Source organism: Parus major, chromosome 1 (assembly GCF_001522545.3).
Source record: "Parus major isolate Abel chromosome 1, Parus_major1.1, whole genome shotgun sequence".
NCBI lineage: Eukaryota > Metazoa > Chordata > Aves > Passeriformes > Paridae > Parus > Parus major.
Genome location: NC_031768.1, coordinates 73,709,661 through 73,721,907, shown reverse-complemented (window position 1 = coordinate 73,721,907; position 12,247 = coordinate 73,709,661). Strand labels below are relative to the sequence as shown.

The window sequence follows — 12,247 nt, the reverse complement described above, 5'->3', positions numbered from 1 at the left end:
CTTTCACTGATGCACCAGCAAGAAAACCAATGAAATAAATCCCTGAAAAATTAAACAGGGTAGCAGTGAAAAGACATTGAACAGTAATTTCTTGTCTCCTCTCATCAATACTAAGACCATGCTAAGATCTTGTCTAAAGTCTTACTCTTTGCAAAATGAAAAATTGGAGGGAATGCCTATGAAAATTATTTGAGGGCTAATGGAAATTAATTACAGAATGAGGTTTCTAACTCCATTAATTCATCTTATCAATAACAAGATATTACTGTTTTGAATAATTAACATGAGTATATTTATGGAAATTTCACATTAGCACAGGACTCATTACACTCTTCTCATATGGTCTGTATTGTTCATATGATGGTGAAGAATAAATCAGAATTACATAGATAACCAGGTTTATCATTCCTCAGTTTTCTGAACATCAGCTTGAGTTCCATATTTATTCCTCAGTACAAGTCATAGATTCATATCACAAGCCTTCCCTTTTAACATTTAATGACATCAAAGTATGATATTCTACTGATTTATTTTATATAATTTAACAAAGAAATATCTGGAGTTCTTGCCTCTGCTCCAACGATTGTTTATGTATTTTATATTGTAGATTGTCCCTGGATAAAACCAGAAATAAACCTATGACCATAATTTAAAAAATAAGAAATGTCTCTCACTGCTAAGGGGCCCCCATTACACCCTTTGATTCAGCCTTTCTCTCTGATCTTACAGCTCATGTTTTTCTAGGTTAGCAGCAGTCCAGCTTCAACAAGAATGGTAAAGTGCCCTAATAACACCTTTGCAATTCACGGGAGGAAAAGGCTGACATGTGAGAGCTGTGGTAAGAGAGCCCTCCAGGCTAAAGGAGGTTTTCCACTTCCTAAGTGAGTACTCTTCTAATCACTAAACCATCATGTATCCTAAAATAAGGATGTTTCTCAGACACTTTTATTGCCATTGATGATGTTGAACAGAGCTGTGATTTGGCTCATAACAATTTCAATTTTCTCCACTGTTTCTTGTTGCATTTAAAGACATTATTTGTGGCACATAACAGAAGGCAGCAGACAATAGAAAAGCTCTGAACTCTCATTAATTGTATGCAAAAGCCAAAATAATGAAGCCAAACCCAGATAAATGGTTGCTTCCATACATCTATAGTCTGCTGAATTCTATCCTTAAGAATAATTAAATTGTTTTAGAATTGTTTTGCTCAAATTATAAAATGTCTTTGTCTCACAACAACAAGGGAAAAAAACCACAATATATGTTTGAAATAAGATTGGCTGAACTGAATCTATGCACAGACCCTCATCTGAAAGATGCTCCTCAAGTCTGTAAATTCTTCAGCTTGGTAGCAAAAGATTTCAAAATGCTCCAGATGCTGGAGCGTACTGCAGAGTGCACCTGCAATGGTATTGGAAAAATATGGAGTCTGAGTTACTCGAGTCATATTCATCTCTGACATCATGGAGAGTAATCTAGTATCAGATATCACAATTTTTCTTCTTTTTTTAAATTTTGAGGATAGTTCAAATCAAGAGCCTATCCTGGAAGAGGAAGGTCAATATACAGAGAATTCCCAGACAAGACCAATTCACAGAACTAATCATAACTGGAGGATCCAGCCTTAAACAAGACTTTAATTACAACAACTGTGAAGTCGTTTATGTCTGACAACATTTTAGGATATTTCATTGATATTTTAAAAAATATGTTCAGCTTTGAATGAGAAAATAAGAACATTAATAATCCATTGTCATTTACATATACAGGTCATGCATCATGTACAGAACTCATATTTCACCATAGACCTTAGTAAGTTAAAAATGAAAAATAATATAGCTGATAAAACAATTACTAAAAAAAAAAAAAAAAAAAAAAAAAAAAAAAAAAAAAAATTCCATCAAGCTGTCATGGAAAAGATATAATTCATGTTCCAGTGACACTGTTTTACAAAAAAGCAGTTGTGTTTTCTTTCAGAACCTTGCACATAATTTTAATTTGTGTTAATAAGAGGAAATTTTCCCAAATCCCACCCCTGCAAAGATATTTCATGATTAGCATTAGACTTAGATTTCCTTGAACAAAAATGAACATATGAACCTCATTTTTGTGAGGTTCAACTCTAACTAAACCAGTCTAAAATTATCATAAGAGTTATCATAGGAGTTTCTGGGACAATAGATTCTGAATCATTAGTTAAGAAAAAAATCTGATTTACTAAAATTTTGTTCTCCACAGACTGCTCTGTGCTTCACTTCCTTTCCCATAACCTTGTGTTGCCAAGGGACTGACAGCACAGTAACTATAAATATTGCCTAGAGGAGTGTTCCAAGGAATAATGTCTTAAATACTTACTGCTATTACGTGTTTGGATTTTTTACAAGGCATTTCCTAATAACATCATGGTGGGTAGACCACATATTGGTATAATAGCATGTACAGCTACATCCCAGCTAAACCCTCATCTCACTGCAGAGAAATGATGAACTTTTGGGACACAGTTCACACTGTCTCAGAGGAGAAATTTGAAACAGGCCAGCTGTATATCAAGGAATACCTGTTTCCCTTTCTTGAAAAATCTAAGGGTGACCAGCTTGAAGACAGACATGAACATTTTAGAGCTCTAAAATTAGAATAGATTAGATTAGATTTGATTAGATTAGATGATTAGAATAGATTAGATTAGATTAGATTAGATTAGATTAGATTAGATTAGATTAGATTAGATTAGACAAAACCCACCCTTGGCACCTAACTTCTATAGACTATACAAATCTCTCCATTATATGTCTTATGTCACATTAGCAGTTGTGGTGTAATTACTGTGGTTATACTATTATTAAAACTTCAGCATGGAGCTAGCACAACAAAACACCCTGTATCAAAACAACTCCGGGTTCCCAGTCTTCATGTTTCAGCTAAACACGAAATGATGCCCCTGGTTACCTATGATTTTTCTGAGCAAGGATGCACTGATAAATTAGTCATTTTTGCCAAGAAGCAAATCTCATAATTAATTAGGCTCTTTGGGAGTTTAAATTTTCCTCTGTGAATTTCTGCCAAAATAAAAAAACCCTGTATGAGCCATTGACTGAGCTTCATGAGCGTATCTTAGTACACCCTGAAATAAATACTAGAACTCCTCAGAAGGAACAGAATTTCAGATATGCTTCAACTTTTATTACGTCTATTTTGACTAAATCATTTATATCATTGTTTCGAATTCCATTTTCAATTCCTAAACCTTTCTCATCTGCTGTGTGGAGAGGGATGAGTCCCTAAATTTTCCCTTAGGTTTTTTCTTGCTTTTTATTTGTTTGTTTTGTTCTGGGGTATTTAATTTCTGGGTTTGATTTTTTGTTTGCTTTTTCTTTAAATCTAAAGAATAGTTTTTAAATTTAGGTTATGCAGTTGCTTATTGTGTGCTTTATTTTACTTCGTATCACAATATTCATGTTTTTTCTGGAATCTCACTCTTTATCTTCCTGTCCCAGGGTCAAAATTACTTCCACTTTTCTTTTTTTTTTTTTTGAGATACTATGGTGTTAAACATAATAAAGACTGTAAAGTTGTAGACCCAAACTGATACTTTAGAAAATATAAAGCTGACTAGAAATAGATGCAGGCATGGCACAGTTGTGTGCTGAGAGGTTACTCGGGGTGGAGAGTCCAAAGCCTAGCCAAGAGGGAACGATTTCTATTGTGGTGTTTCAGACCAATAATAAACAATCCTTTTTAATTGTGTTGCTCAGAGTGTCAGTTTACCTTTGACATTACACACTGCTTTATGCCTGGCCCATTCATTTGCCACCCTTGAGGCACAGACAGCGGGCTGCAGTCCGTAACAGAGCAGGACAGTTTTTTCTCATTGTTTGCAACAACTCTCATTCTGAGAGTAAAAGTGGGACCTAATTCATCTTGACAGTGCATTGCCAAACATGTCAAGCAATATTTCCAAAATCTGTAATGACGTTAGGTTTGTTCCTAAACAGGCATTTACTACATATCAAATTTTATATTCAAGAATATACCTATGCTATTTACTCCACCGTTGTCACAACAGAATCTCTCCTATCAACACTAATAGCTGAGTTTATGTGTAATTTGCTGCACTTCATGGTTCTGAAACACAAGATTTTGAAATAAAAATGATAGATAATGCATCCCTCTTTTTTCCCATGCTGTCCTTTGGAAACATGCTTTCCTCTCTGCCCTTTCAGTCCTACATACCCTGAACTACACTACAGCAGATGTGGTGTCATTTTTTTTCTTAAACTCTCTCTGAGATACTTAAGCATGAGAGATGTTATATTAAATCAAGCATCACATCCAAAAATACTGAAAGAAATGAAGGTAAGGATATTCCATCAGTCAGCCTAAGATAAAAGAAAAATAAATAAGATTCCATTTCTTTTTTTGCTACATTTTTCATTATAAATTTGGGATAATTAGTAAAAAAATCAAGGTAAATCATCATTTGCATTAAAACAATTAAGTCAACAGCAATGGCTAGATATTTAACATTAACTTAGTATATAGTAAAAGAAGGTAACATGTCATTTCTTTCCAATATTTTTAAGTGTGTCACAGAACCATCCCAGGAAAAGCCAGATATATCTGAGTTATACTCCATTTGGGACAAACTTTGCCTATGCCTATAGAGAATTGGCACATTTATGATGAATGGCTTTTTCATAAGCCTGAGCTCACAATGTATTGATGCTTAATGTGTTGCCTATAAAGTCAGTACAGTGACATTTCCCAATTCATCAGGGCATTACAGGGATAAAACCATATAAGATTGTGATCCACAGTTAACAGCATGGATATGAAGTGCTCAAAATGAAAAAAAGGTGAAGGTACAGGCATGGAAATGGTGAACTGAGATGGATACCTTCTTCCATCAATAAATAAAAAGAAGTCTCCAGAGATGAATATTCTCTGCTACTGTCTACTGGAAAGAGCAGAAAGTAGAATTTTCCATTCATGGGCAATTTTTTTTTCCCTAGCAGCAATCAAATTACACCCTGAGAGGTCTTTAGAGGATATATTAAATATAAACCAGCAGAGTGGAGGGTAATGGAAAAAAAAAAAAAAGGGAGAAGTTTTCAGGTTGTGGGAACAAGTACATGCTTAACAAAGCCTCCTCAATGACCATCTCCACTGAGTACTTTGTAACCAACAGCACCAGAGATGACCTTGTCATATAATGTTCTTTACTGATATTGCAGAGCACAGGAGGAAAAGTGAGTGACCCTGGGAAGAGAAGAGATAAGTCCAAGAAAGCTGAAGTCATTGCAGTTGGGTGAAATGGTGGAATCTTATGGCTGGGACTATCAATGTTTCACTTTAGGGCCTGAGATGACCCCACCTTTGTAGTCCCATGTAAACACAAGTGTTGCCAGCTTGTGTGTACCTGGACTAGAGAACAGTGGGAAGAAAATAGAAATGTTAAGTGATGTTTATTGAGCAGTCAGAGGAATCCAGAGAACTGACTTAAACACTGGTACAGAGCAAGTAGCATGAGCTGGAGGGGTTTTTTAGTTGCTCATTTCTGTAGGCAATAGATGTGTTTTACAGATTTCCAACAACATTCTCCTGACTCACGGCATATTCCCTCCTTGTTTTGAGTGCAGCCTTATTACCAATAACCAAGGAGGCTTTCCATTTAAATTGTGTCTTCAGGATAGATAAAGTTTTTACATATGCCTGGATAGTGCCTCAGGGTAATGCTTTGTGTTAATTGGCAATAATTCATTTGATCTGTACAACATGTGGAAAATGCCTATGATTTGTATGGCAGTAACCTATCAGTGTTAGAATGGTCTGTACAGTAGTTATTAATTCATATTTACTTCTTAGCTTTATCATGCTTTTTTTTTTTGAGGGGGGAGGTGGGGGGCAGCCATGCTCTGTATTTCCCTGTCTCCTTCTTCTTTCTGGGTTTTTTCTATCCCTCCTCATAGCCTCTAGCATGCAGAGGATCTATAGATGCTTTTTGGCTTTCACAGATGGTGTTTGTGTGCTAATTTTATTGCTGCTACCTTTCTTTCTTACCAAAAATTCCAAAGCATACACTCATCTCAGGGAAATATGGTAGAAACATCCATATTCCTGTAATCATTGGGTGTGAATTAGGATACCTTTAATTGCCAGATATCACTGATAAGTACAGTTCTTCTATGTGCATATCTGTCTCCTCTCCATTTGACATCCCTTTCCTATCCCAGCCTGCCTACCACAGCCAGTGCTGCAGTGATATGGCAGAGACAGCTGGTGTGGGAAGAGTCTTCCAAATAGCAGATTTTTAGTGTACAGTGTAAAAGACAAAAATTGACTCAACTAAATTTTTTGAGAAATCATGAGATCTGAGATCTGGAAGTTGTGTTACTGAAATAACTGGCTTCATCTTGCTGTCAGAAATGAGATCTGCTTTGAAGTGACAATGGTTTTTCCTGTGTCAAGCACAACAGATATATTTTGGGCCTGCAACCCAGCACAAGCCACGATAAATGACCTTGTGGAGCACATCTGCAAAGTCTGGCTCACACAAGAATTTAGCATAGTGACAATATTGACATAATATTGAAAGCATATCATAACCCGAGTTTTACTTAACTGGAGAAGAAGAGAAGTACCTAGTGCTGGTAGCATCCAGCTTTCACTGTAATCTACGGTCTTTTGAAAACTTTGCATGTATGCCTTTGTCTCTGGTGAGCTAAAAGAGGCTTGAATCTTCTTGGAGTTGCATGGGAAGCTGAGCCAACCAGATCTTCTTTGCTTTATCCTTTCACTTCTTGCATTATGATGGTGCCACCCTGAAGTTGAAATAGAGGATAATAAAGAAATCAGAGCTCACAGGTAAAGGACAGCTAATTGCAGGTGCCCAAAAATCAAGCATTGGTCATAGACATATGTATCCAGGTAAATCATAACCATAAGATTGAAATTGCCTGATGGGAAAATGCTATTTATTTCAACTATTCTAAGAACAACGTTTGAAATATTTCTCTAAGAAATAAGTTAAATGAAAGTGAAAAATATGAACATTATAGTGGAGTTCAATAGTCTGTCCATTTTATTTCAGTGTTACATGTACCCTTCAGATGTTGTGCATCAGCAATATTCAGCTTTGGTTATTTGGGTACATTAATATTTTATCCATTGGGCAAAAAACTTTGGCTGTTTAGAGTTTATTAATGTATCTCTCCTGTGCCCATTAATCTAATATTTTATGGGGTATACAGCACCTCTATTTTTATAGAAAAGTGGTTTTTTGATTAAACATAAAATGTAAATCAAAATCAAACAAAGGTAATGGAAATGGGAGATATGCTAGGATATAACTCCATCAACGTTGAAAGACAACAGAACCACCACTGAGATAATGCAGAAATTTTTAGTGCCACCTATTGGCAGGCAGTGCAAATTTTGCAAGCTATAAAAGAGAAAAATAATACAAAAATAAATTGCTAATTGGTTTCCAAAAGTGAAACTGCCATTCAAAAAAAAAAAAAAAAAAAAAAAAAAAAAGTGGTTTTCTCTTTTTTTTTTTTCCTGGCATTCTTGTATGTTTTATCTTCCTCCATGTAATTTCAAAAATATTTATAGGAGCTGGGACTTTTAAGTAGATAATGAAGATGGAAATGAAAAACAGCATTTCAAATTATGAATGCTACTAATTAAAGTGAGAAACATTATTCTAAATATTCTCACTTTATTCTAAAGACTTTTGCTTCTTCATTCAGGAAGGAAAATGAACAATGTAATTCACATATCTAGCCAAATATTATGGGGTAGAGATGATGAAAAATAATCTATTCATAGTCTTTTTTAGAATAACACTGTTAATTATCAAAACTCACTGAAATATTAATCTTTTTAGTACTTTTCAAAATTGCTCAAATTATCACAGCTTTATTTTTTGTTGTTATGGTCTATAGAAATTTTTAAAGAGAACTTTTGACACAGGCCAAATTTATAATGAAAGATATGATAGACGTGAAAGTAACAAACATTTTAGAGGAAACACAATATGGTTTTTTAACCCTGTGCATTTAATATAGCCAACGTGTGACCATACTTATTTTTATGCTTAATTTATATAAGGAGGTATTGTTTTGAAGTGGAGATAAACATGTGAATAGGAGTACAAATGTAACAGATCCTGCAAGGTCAACCAATGTGTTGAACCTTATGATTTTTCCTGCAGGTTTTGCAAGAGCTGTGTCAATTACTCCTCCCCAGTCTTGAAGGAAAGCAAAAGAGCCCGAACTGTACACTACTGCACAGAATCATTCCTATTTAACTGTGAACTATTGGCAAGTGCTTTATCAGGAAAGTGATTCAAGTCTTTCTGTGCCCATTTTCCATAGTTTTGTTCAGAACAGACTTCCTTGGCTTAATTATGAGACTGTTATGAGGCAGTGTTAAAAGCTATGTGTGACATCTGCTGCTTCTTTTCTATCCACAGTTTCTCCCTCACAGAAGGAAATTAGATTATTCTGATACAATTTTGTTTTGACAAATCCATGTTGACAGTGACTAATTTCCTTGGGTTTTTTTTAGATGCTTACAAATAGTTTGATTATTTGTTCTAGCATTCTTCCAGGAACCAAAGTTTATCTGATTTCCTAAAATTGTTTCACATTCCTTTTGAAGATCACTATTGCATTCATTCTTGATCATCACCTATTGTTTTTGACTTTTTAGAGCTACTTCTATCATCTTTGATATTTCATCAGCTTATTCTTCAAGTACCACAGCATGACAGCTAATTGTAAACATCTAACTTAGTAATAGGTATTTAACCTGTTCCTTCCCACTTAGAACCTTGGTCTTAAATTTTCCCCATTGTTACTTATTGCTGCAATATTGAAACGCCTCTCACCCCTACAAATAAGAGTGATTCAGAAAAACTTTAAAAACATGCCATTCATCTCTAGAGTGATTTTATTTTTCTTCTTTTTTTTTTTTTTAACTGCTATTTAGTTTGTTTTTGTCCTCTTTTCTATATGATAAAAGAACTTTTATCATCAGCATAGTCTTTGGGACTGACATCTATTGTGTGCCATCATAATTTTTGATTCTGCAACATCACATTTATGTAATACTTCCCTACCCTAAGGAAGTGACCAAGCTTCACCTTTTCAGATGTTGTCTGAAAAGGTCAAAATTTAGCAAATCTTATGGTATCTGTTCTGGTTTAATTCAGATTTATACCCTTAAAATTGCTTCCTTAAGTAACTTGTAGATTTCTTGAATTCAATTTTTTTTTTTTTCACAAGACAATTCTTGTTTACTGAAGCCTACTTTCCTGAAATCTGATGCCTTTATTTTGCTGTTCTTTCCTTTGCCTTACATATGTGTCATGAGCTATTATTGCATGGTTTTTCTCACTCACTCATGCCTTTTACCTTTATGTTCTTGACCAATTCTTCCCTAGTCAGTACAACAAGGAAAGAAGTCTCTCTTTCAGTTGAGCTGCTTACCATCTACATTTGTGACTGCCACCAGGCCATTGCAAGGACTTTGTGGCCAGTTCACATCTTTTCCCAGAGGAAGTACACAAGGATAAAATGCTTTGTTCTCCTCAAATCCTGACATCAGTATAATTTTGCCATTTGATCACAAATTGTTTGAGTATTTATGATGACAGTCTTTTGTTTACCCGTCTCTTTTGACAATGCTTTTTTAAAAGGGTTTTTTAAAATTATTTTAAAGAGTCATATAAAAAAAGACAAAAAGCAAAAAGACAGCAGTCTATCAGACAGAATTCATAACACAGACAACATGCCCCAGCAATCAGACTAGGCCCAGCCAGCACAGGGATAACTCACTGAGAGCCTTGAAGATAGACATACCTCTCTAAGTTCTGAGTCACAAACACTTGCCAAAAGACTCGTCCCAAGCACTGCTCATTCCAACGTTCTAGGTAGGATTTTTCAGTTTACTGCAGTAAAAGTTGGGTTATTTACCTGGTTATTTGTAAGAAGGTTATCTTTTTGTTCTTAAAATCACCTGTGCAAAAGTACAATTAAAAAAAATCATAGGTAGTTATTGCCAGAAAATAAAAAAGGACTCTTAAAGACTATTCATATCAGTAAATAAAACAAATTAGATAAAAATCAATAGAATCTCTTCTCTAGTTATGTTTGTGAGGTAGATATAGATTTCCATTTAATCAAAATTAATTCCTTACCTTTTAGCTATTCTGTAGCTTAATAACTGTCCTGAAAAGGTTTTATTTCTTGCTGTCTGAAGTCAGAGGGAATTTTGCTGCTGACTTCAATGGAGAAAGATTTCACCTGAAGCAGTTCAGTCTAATGATTTCTTAATAAAATACTGGAGATTAGTTTGAGTTTTATTACGTCAGACATCCGCATCCACATCTCTCTATTCCAAGGATCTTCTATTTATAAAGTGGATACTACTGAAAGGCTGCTGATTATCAAGGTGATGGAATCTATACTAGAGCAGACCTTTTCCTTTTTAAGTATTTATGACTAGAATTCCACAAGCTTTGTGGTTTTGTGAGGGGGAATTTTCAGCTGTACATCTTTCACTGCTTCTGGCAGATGTAATGCAGGGCACTGAAGTTCAGCAATCAGCTAATTGATTACAGCCTCTGGCTCAGTGCTTGCCACAATCTCCCTTTTTGCCTTTCTGATTTTCACAGTATCACTAGCTTCTTTATTCTATCCCTTTAGTACAGCTATCTTGTGTTAGAACTAAACAAATACTATAAACTACAGAATGCGGGTCCTTCACTTCTTTGTTTTCTCTTTCAGCATTTCAATAGAAAAGGAGACCCTTAGGTGCTGTAGAGGAGTAGCATTATTTTGTTAGAGAACTAACAGCCAGCCCAGGGGGACTTTTCAGAAGTCATTGCAATGTCATATGGCTCCCCAGTGACACTGGCCTGCATCACTTACCTCACTCACAGCCATCTGATGCTACTGAATCTTAGAAACAGCCATAAACATTGCAGTTATGGTGACCATTATCTTTCTCCTCAGGGATTTCACTCTTCCTTGAGAATCTCCAGAGCGATAGCACACCAGCACTGCAGTACACCAGATAATGATCTCAGACACAGAGGTAGAGAGGTAGGATAGGGGTGGATAAAAATAATTCTCAACAGCTTTTTGTGGCATGGGATTTTATTTGGATTGATAGAAGCACAATTCTCTGTGCTCATCTGATCAGTGCAAACTAAACAGTCTGAACAAAAAACCAAAAAACAATAAAAAGTCCCCTGGCAAGTGGATCACCACTGTGTTTCAGGGCAAACCATGGCACCAACAGAACTCAACATCTTAAAGAACAAATGTATCATCCTACTGTCTTTGTCTCTCTTATGATTTTGGTTCTCTTTAATAGACTATATAAAAAAATATTTTTCTTGGTTCCAAAACTGGTAAAGTTTTAAGTACTATTAACTAGAGAAAATTTCACTACACCTGCCTTCTTCGTATAAACTTTCCTTTCACTTCCTGTGTGGGAAGGTTTCACACAGGAGACTGGATTTGAACTGACCTGGTGTAGAAGATCATACATTTTTATCTTCTGCCAAGTTATTGACCAAAATATTGAATTTTTTTCTGCATGACATGTGCTATGAGGTAGACTTAGCGCAATTTTTTTTTAAAGATAACTCCATCGGGTAAACAGTTTGGCTGAAAACCTTGAGCAGTTTTCTGAAAATATTGTAGATTAAAGTATTATCAGGATTTTGTCAGACTACTGCAGTGAAGTGTCATTTCATTTTTGAGGAATGACGCATTAATGAATTAATCAGAAAATGTGTTCAAGTAATAGCCATAGCAAACCCATCTCTTTCCCACTTTAGTACATACTGCTCTTTCTGAATGCTAAAATAACTTCTCCTTACATCTATAGAAGAAATCTCTAAGAGCACTCAATAAACTGTGAGTTTAGCCTTAATACTTTAGCATTAAGACTGAATGTGTGGAATTTCATTTAAGAATATTTTTTTTCAGGTGGATACAAGAATAATTTCTTTGTCATTGCAACACACAAAAGCCTCACGAACACACAAATCCATGCATCTATTCCTACTCTCTGAGCAAGAAAAAAACCCCACATATTTGTTTTCTTGAACATAATGTCCATGGTGGTGATATAAATGCTATTTATAAGCAGAAGAATTGGCATGAAATTTTTTTTGTGGTTAAACACTGCTCAAGGAAATAAATAAATCTATAGCCACTTATTCTTGGAG

At 35.1% G+C, this 12,247-nt stretch overlaps 1 long non-coding RNA gene across 1 annotated transcript; it reads right to left on the bottom strand.

The window, feature by feature from the left end:
* Nucleotides 1–3,244: 3,244 nt before the first annotated feature.
* On the bottom strand, nt 3,245–12,247 carry LOC117243686. The gene is made up of 3 exons (XR_004498206.1): nt 10,938–12,247; nt 9,867–10,023; nt 3,245–6,821 (listed from the first exon to the last, which is right to left on the bottom strand). It is a non-coding gene; the product is annotated as an uncharacterized LOC117243686 (long non-coding RNA).